We start from the raw sequence: 9,252 nt of genomic DNA, 5'->3' as shown, positions 1-9,252 counted from the left end.
CACGCTTTTTCTTTCATTTGACATCATTCTAAAGAGTCTAGCATAATTTCCAGAACGTATTTTATATTGTAATTGTTGTTTTATATTTTTTCTTTCATTCCTGTCTTCCCCTCTAAAGGTAGGTGCGAGTGTATCGATACAGAGGCAAAAAAAGAATTTGTGAAGTAGGAAAAATTGAGTGACATTGTATATTTGTTTGTTGACATTAAAATGTGAATTCGAACAAACAAAATGAAAGCAGAAGGTGTGTTGATGAAGGAGTTGACGACATCAAGGAGAAAATTTCATGAAAGAGGAAGAGATGAATCGTTTGATGGGAAGTTGGAGAAGCTCACTAATATGCAAATACTCAAGGGATTTTTAATAACTACTCCTGAAAAGACTCCTTGCACAATATCAGATCTTATTAATAATTTGAGAAAGCTAAGGCGACTCAGTATATGTATAGGAAGTGAGGCCGTGATCTGGAATTGAGAGTTTGAAGTTTTGGGAAGATTTTCAGAACTGAAGCATCTGAAAATATCTTGGAGTGTGTCTGACCCAAGGTATGCTAAATTTCCTATCTATTTTGAAGCATTTGAAAAAATTCCATTGGCTGAAATATGTAGAAATTAAACAAATCAAATAAGGAATCTATCTATCACTCTATATTGAAAATGAAATGAAATAACATAATAGAATTAAATTAGTTAAAAAAACAGGTTAAATAATTAAAATAAAATAAAATTGACAGTTAATAGTAATCAGTAAAGTTTGGTATACAGTATCAAAATTCAAATAATTAAATAAAATAAATCATTTTACGTTATTATTAAAAAGAAAAAATATAAAAATTATAAGATACATAAGAAAATTAAATGATTGAATAAAAAATAGGTGGTTTTATTTTTCATGACAGTTTTAATGTTGAAAATTACTGCTTTTGATTTAATTCATATTAGAGGTAATCATTTTAAATTATTCAATAAAAAAAATTAGAATATACATCACTTAAATGCTTATAACACATGCAACAACTAATACAATAAAATTATATCATAATACTCATTTTTCAAACATCTTACAAAATGGAAGTATATAATCAAATACATCACATATTACATTTAAAATAGATACAAACATAAATATAAAAAAATAACACCACGTTAATTTGCAAATTTCATTGCTCATTTCTCAATTTTCTTTCAATGTCTTTAACTGAAAATTTATATTTGTTGGCGGAGAATGTAACACTCATCTTTTCACATTTCTATATTTAAAAAAATATCACTACTTTATTAAAACAAATAAATAATATAAGCAACGTCTTACCTTAAAAATTTATTGATAAATTGATAAAATTAACAATGAAATTAAATTATAAAAGTTTCTTATTACTTTTTTATTTTATCCAATTTTGATTCTTCAGTATTATGCATCTTCATCTGAATCATCTCATGTTTTCCCATGTAATATAAAAATAAACCACATGGTCATAATAGTACAAATAGAAAAATAGAAAAATATTTAATAATTTTAAACCAATTTAAGAAGTAAAGTACTAACAAATAGGTATTAGTTTTGATGTTTTAAAATACATTAAGAACTTTTAATACACCAAAATTACCTGTATACGTGTCTATTTGCCGAGTTTAGCTTTGTCAATTCACACCCCAATAAGAACGCGTGTAACACACTTTACAATCACAAGATTTTGTATAATATTAATTTTTATTACTATTTTAACTATTTTTTATTAAGAAAATCAATTCTTTTCTAATTTTTAACCGTTTTAATTCTCAATTTTATTTGGTTTTTGTAAATAATAACATTTTGAGTTACACTGGTATAATTTTACCACCAATTTTCATTCTTGTGCATAAATTTTTGTGTTAGCTAAGAAGCTTTTTGTCTTATGTCAAACAAGTTTACAATCCCGAGAAGCATCAAGAAGCAATCAAGAATCTTAATTCAGAGAAATGCAATTTTAATTACATGCAAGGATTCTTGTTTCTTTACTCAATAGTTGCTTTGGTTTGTATACTTTCTTTCAAAACTATCTTTGATTGTTATAGGTTATATTTCATTGTTTAAAGCATGTAAACAATATGATTGTTCTAATAACAACAGGATTATCTCTTCAACAATATTTGGTAGATGTTTTCCCAAATTTCTATGCCAAATTTCTCCCGGTGTTTGTGAAAGGTACCTCAACTTGTTTTATGTAGCTTTATTATTGGTTATTATAATTTGTTAATCTCCATTTTTCAATCATATGACTAGCTTTCGATTGCACTATTTCTAAAGCTAGATTTTGTTGTTGTCATGATAAGTAGCAGGGTGTAACAGAAAAGTGTTGGACGAAGACGAGGTTATTTGGACTGAATAGATTCCTCTATTGAGTTTTTCTCTGGTCCCAAATCTTTCAAAGGTTCAACAATTCCATTTTGTTATTGAAATTAATTAGAAATAATAGTTTTGTGTGATGATGTTTCTAAAAATTGTTATATCATTTGTTAATGAAAGTCCATATATGTCAGAACCTTGAGTTCGAACTTTATCCTCTGAATTAAATAATCACGTGCTTACAATTTATGTTGTTTTATTTGTAGTGAAAGTTTGATATGAGTTTTTGTTACCTTATTTTTTACATTATGTTTCACAATGTTAACCAAGCATGATAATTCTTGACGATAGTCCTTATCCGCTTGATCTTAAATAGCTTACCAAATAACTAAATTTTTCCTAATTACTCAATGAAAAAGTGTATAATGTATCATCTACCATCAAGGTTTTTACTTATGCACACTTTTATTTTGTTGACATCATTATAAAGAATCTACCCTCCTTTCCAATAACATAGTTGCTAATGTAAGGAAAATGTTCTTTTAACAACTTTTTTGACAACTTTTTTGCAATAGTCTATGTGATAACTTGTGATTGATTCATTTCAAATATACAAACCAATAAAATAGCGACACGTAGTCTATTGTCAAAAGGTTGTTAACATATCATGGTCCCTATTGTAATTGTATTCATAACTAATCTCAACAATTTAGTATTATGTAGTGTTGTCAAAATGGGTTGTAACCCGTGAACCAACTCGACCCACCACAGGTTTGAGCCGGTTTGGGTTTGAAAAAAAATATAAATTTTATATGCGGGTTACTTTTCAACTCGACTCACTTAGAACCCTGCTCATTCGGGTTGAACCTGTGGTGAGCTAGGTTGGCTCACCAACCCACCTAATTTAATTTAATTATTTATTATTTTTGTTTCAATATTATTAGTTAGCATTTTTTTTATTATATTGTAGATAGAGATAAAAAATGATGTTTCAAGAGAGAAAGATATTATAGATTTATCTATTCAAGACTCTAATATTATAAATAGACGAATGATACAAAAATTATCAATATTCAAAACTTATTTATTCACCTTTTGTGCTCGTTTTTTTAATTATACTTGGGTTATATGATATTTTTTTATTTATTTTGAATTATCTTTGGAGTTTATCATTATTTTAGAATGAAATTTATTTAGATTTGAATTAAAAAAAATTATAATTTTTTTTATTTAAAAAAAACTTATAAATGAGTGAGGTAGTGAGCCAACTCGTTTAACTCACCAACCCGTGGTGGACCGAACTAGGTCGAGTCGTGTTACCCGTTTTGACAGCTCTAGTATTATGGTTATTATTTATGTTGAGGTATTATTTTGTTAATATTAACTATTATATTATTATATACTAATGTAGTATTATTCCAATGATAACATACATCCACGTGCTCTTCTTATAAATACAACTAGTATTCTCCAATAAATACTTATTTAATAATAACTCAGCTCATAAATATTTCACTATATTCTTAAAAATAAAAACGCTCTTATTAATTTGAATGTCGAAAATCTTTTATAAATGGATACTCCCCTGTAAGGAACATGAAACTCAATTATAACTGATAAGAGCTTTCAAGTCCTGTTAGGATTTTGTCTTGCAAATCCACACTCAAGATCCTAGTAAGATCAACTTTTTTTTTTCAATTTTTTAAGATTATCCATTAAAAACTTACCCCAAATTAAGTTATTCAATACGTTAATTAAATTATTCAAGAGTTTTGGTTTATTGCTTCAGTAATTTTTTAAAATTTAAATAAATGTTAATAGTTGACCAGATTTAGGAGTTTCACAACGTATTATTCTTTTTTGTCCGTTCATTCTTTTTTATTTTTTGAAAATATATAATTATTATTATGCGTCTAGATATAGATTCCTCTAATATTTTGTAAGATCTTATTGTTCATAGCAAAATATATTAGTATTATTATCAAATTTATGTTAAAATGTTTTTTATTCCAATTCTGTGGGATATTTGGTTTTGTGGGCTATTTTATTATGATCGAAGTTGTAACATCCCAATATCTCACAGTGGATAATTCATAATTTATATATTGTAACATTACATTTACGGTAACATTTCGTAATCTCACACTTAAAGATTTACAGCTAATATATATTTATACATATTTTAAACTCAGATTTCAACTATAAACTTCTAAATATACTCGAATTCTTCTAACTTATTCTTCAATCTCTTTTTTCATTGGTACTGGATCATACGATATTCCTTCATCTACTCCCGTATAACGAATTATACGATCATCGTACATACCCAAACACAAACAACACAAACAAGTAGGGTGAGCTAACATGCAACAACTCATTTATAAAACATGCATAATTGCTTTGATACTAACATCATATAATAATTATGTCATACACCCTCAAACCATCATACCATAATTCCTATCAGACACTCGTTCCACAATACCCAAAAGACACTCATTCCACAATACCCAAAAAGACACTCATCCGGATGATACGTTGATGAGCGGTCACGGGAGGTTATGCACTTGTGATGAATTCTACTTCTTCTTACAAATACACTTCCAACATACTTCATACCATTCACAAGGTTAGTCCCCTCACTATGCCCAAAACCGGCACATAGACCAGGACCTCCTGCTCCTCTCACCACATAATTCATCCTTCTCTACTTGAGACTGGATGATTATTAGAGTATCAGGATAACCTCCAACTACAGGACCCTCAACATCAACATATACACAATTACCACATCATTACAGAATCTCTCCACGAGATTCATACAATACTCACATTCCTCAACTCATTACGAAATCTCTCCATAATACTCATATCATGTTCAGACGCATAAATTCAAATCCAATATAAGAGATTACAATCATCACAATTAAAATTCATAAATTTCGTATCTACCACAATAACATGAATTCATTCCAACGAGATATATTGCACAATAGTTTAACAGTACATAATCTGTTCAACAAGAATTAAGTTAAAAGTTTGTCGAGTAGACTTCCAGGAAAGAGAGGTGCGTCACAATGGACAACTTAAGTACCAAGTCTTTCCTTAGCCAAAGTGTTCCTCAACTAGTTTTAACAAATTTCTTATTTACAGATTCAAAATAACAGCATATAATATTGACACAGAAATTCAATATAAATAGTAAGCATTAACAGTATTCACACATAATTTCAAGACATGAATAGAAATAAAACAGTACTATATCATAACATAAAAGCTTAGAAAGGTTAGCTCCCCTACCTCTATTCCAGACTTCTCTTGGTCTGAATTTGTTTCCCGAAAACTCTTCAGAACCTCTACTCTAAAATTTCTTCCTACTCCAAAAACTTCCTAATTTCTTCTCTTCTCCTAATTTCTCTCTACTTCTTGGTGCAAAAACTCCATTCCTCTGATCTCTATTTATAGGTAAAATTTTTTACTATTCATTAATTTTTTAATATTATTTATTATTTTAATATTATTTTAAAAATAGTATTTTAATGAACAACTTGATAAATCTTATCCCATCTCCTTCCATGCTACGTAGGAATTCTTATCCTTCCAAATTTTTATATATAATATATATATATATATATTTTATTTTTTTTTTTTTTACTATTCACTTTTTACTATTCACTATTCACTATTCACTTTTCTTAAAAATTCTGAATAAGTAAAAATTTTGAACCTCTAAAATTATAATAATTTTATATCCAAAAATTTAATTTTTTTCTATCCATAAAATTATTATTACAAATAAAATGCTAAAATTTACTATTATAAATATTTTTCACGAGTCTTACATTCTCCCCAACAACAAAAATTTTCGACCTCGAAAATTCTATACATCAAGAAAATAGTTGAGGATATAATTGTTTCATTTCTTCTTCTAACTCCCATGTAGAGTCACCTGTTCTCCTATCCCAAACTACCCTGACTAAATTGATAGTTTTTCCTCTAAGTTCCTTTGCTTTAGTATCTTCTATAGAAACAGGTTGTACTTCTACTGAGAGGTCCTCTCGGATTTGAATCTCCTCTATTTCTATAATGTGAGATGGATCAGGTACATACTTTCTTAGTTGGGAGACATGAAAAACTGAATGAAGGTTGGCCAACTGAGGGGGTAGCGCAATCTCGTAAGCAACTGGCCCAATTCGTCTCAAAATTTGGTATGGACCAATGAACTTAGGAGAAAGTTTTCTGGAGCGAAGGGCTCTTCCAACACCCGTGGTTGAAGTTACTCGCAGAAAAACATGGTCTCCAGCCACAAACTCTAACGGTCTCCTCCTTTGATCTGCATACGATTTTGGTCTACTCTGAGAAGCCTTCATTCTTTCTCGTATCAACTTTACTTTGTTGGTGGTTTGTTGTAGTAGCTCAGGTCCTATTAAAACTGATTCACCATCTTGATACCAGCACAACGGAGTTTGACATCGTCTACCATACAGAGCCTCATAAGGTGCCATACCTATGCTTGCTTGGAAACTGTTGTTATAGGTAAATTCCACAAGAGGAAGTATTTCATCCCAACTACCAAGATGATCTAATACACAAGTTCTCAACAGATCTTCTAATGACTGGATAGTCCTTTCAGATTGTCCATCAGTTTGGGGATGATATGCGGAACTCATTCGTAATTTGCTGCCCATAGCTTCCTGTAGGGTTTGCCAGAATCTAGAAGTAAATCTTGGGTCTCTGTTTGACACAATGCTAGAAGGTATACCGTGCAATCTCACTATTTCTTTTATGTACAATTGTGCCAGTTTAGTCATTGACATTCTCAGATTTATTGCCAAGAAGTGAGCACTTTTTGTCAATCGATCAATGATGACCCAGATGGCATCATTACCCCTCGTTGTTCGTGGTAAATGGGTAACAAAATCCATATCAATGCTATCCCATTTCCACTCTGGTATGTCTAATTGTTGTAGCATTCCTCCAGGCCTTTGGTGTTCCACCTTTGCCTTTTGGCAAGTCAAACAAGCTGCTACAAATTGCGCTACTTCCTTCTTCATTCCTGGCCACCAAAAGGACTCCTTAAGATCTTGATACATTTTAGTCATGCCGGGATACATGCTAAAACGACTCTTGTGTCCTTCTTCAAGGATTAATCTTTTTATCTCAGCATTGTCTGGTACACACACTCTACTTCTAAATTTTAATACTCCATCAGGTCCTAACCTAAACTCTTTAATTGATTCTGTTTTTATCAGTTCTGCTATCTCTTTCAGGTTAGGGTCCACCAATTGTTTCTCCTTGATTAAACTTAAAAAGTCGCTAGATATAGTCAAACTACTACATCTAATTAAATCTACTTCATACTCCATCTGTAGCTTCAGATCTCTGAATTTCTCCACCAATTCCAATTCTTTGATCATCATATGCGAAACATGTACCATCTTCCTACTCAAAGCATCAGCTACTACATTCGCCTTTTCCGGATGGTACAAAAGTTCGAAGTCATAATCCTTTAAAAACTCCATCCACCGCCTTTGCCTCATATTTAGCTCTTTTTGGTCAAATAAGTACTTCAAACTTTTGTGATCGCTGAATACTTGGAATTGAACACCATAAAGATAGTGTCTCCAAATCTTCAGAGAGAATACCACTGCTGCCAATTCTAGATCATGAGTAGGATAGTTCTTCTCATGAACCTTTAATTGTCTTGAAGCATAAGCCACTACCTTCCTTTCTTGCATGAGCACACATCCTAACCCCTGGTGTGAAGCATCACAGTAAATCTCAAAAGACTTACTTGGATTTGGGATAATCAATATTGGTGCACTTGTCAACCTGTGCTTCAATTCCAGGAAGCTTTTCTCACACTTGTCCGTCCAAACAAACGGTTGATCTTTGCGAGTTAGCTGTGTTAAAGGCGCTACTATTTTAGAAAAACCATCTATAAATTTTCTATAGTATCCAGCTAAACCCACAAAGCTTCGTATTTCCGTCGTAGTCTTTGGTCTCTCCCACCGTAGCACTGCTTCCACCTTGGTTGGATCCACTGCTATACCTTGAGCTGATATAACATGTCCCAAGAATTGCACCTTCTGTATCTAGAATTCACACTTTGACAACTTTGCATATAGTTTCTTTTCTCTCAAGATCTCAAGCACAATTCTTAGATGCCCCTCATGTTCTTCTCAACTTTTGGAATAAATAAGTATGTCATCTATAAAGACTACGACAAACTTATCTAAGAAGGGTTGAAAGATTCTGTTCATGTAATCCATGAACAAAGTTGGAGCATTAGTTACCCCGAATGGCATAACTACATACTCGTAATGCCCGTATCTTGATCTAAAAGCAGTCTTCTGTACATCTTCAGCTTTAACCAAAATTTGATGATATCCAGACCTGAGATCTATCTTTGAAAACACTTGAGCTCCATGCAACTGGTCCAGCAGATCATCAATCCTAGGTAGAGGATATTTGTTCTTGATGGTTAGCTTGTTCAACTGCCTGTAGTCGACACACAATCTAGAGCTACCATCTTTCTTCTTCACCAGCAGTACCGGGGCCCCCCATGGTGATACGCTTGGTCGGATGAATTGTTTTTGCAATTGCTCTTCAATTTGCTTCTTTAGCTCTGCCAACTCTGCTGGGGCCATTCGATATGGAGATATCGATACGGGTCCAGCTCCAGGTATTAAATCGATGGAAAATTCTACTTCTCGTTGAGGTGGTAATCCTGGTATTTCTTCTGGGAATACATCCCTAAACTCATTAACTATGAGAATATCAAGATTTTGTTCATCTTTCTCGACTTCCACATGAGTCAAGATAACGAAACACAGAGATCCTTCTTTGACTTCCTTTAACACTTGCTGTACTGACAACAACTCCACTTCTTCAGGATTAGGGAAAATCAACTCCTTTTTGCTACAA

The sequence above is a fragment of the Vigna umbellata genome, chromosome 4 (assembly GCF_029865625.1).
Source record: "Vigna umbellata cultivar VRB3 chromosome 4, Vumbellata_1.0, whole genome shotgun sequence".
Lineage (NCBI taxonomy): Eukaryota > Viridiplantae > Streptophyta > Magnoliopsida > Fabales > Fabaceae > Vigna > Vigna umbellata.
This window is presented reverse-complemented; position numbering follows the sequence as displayed.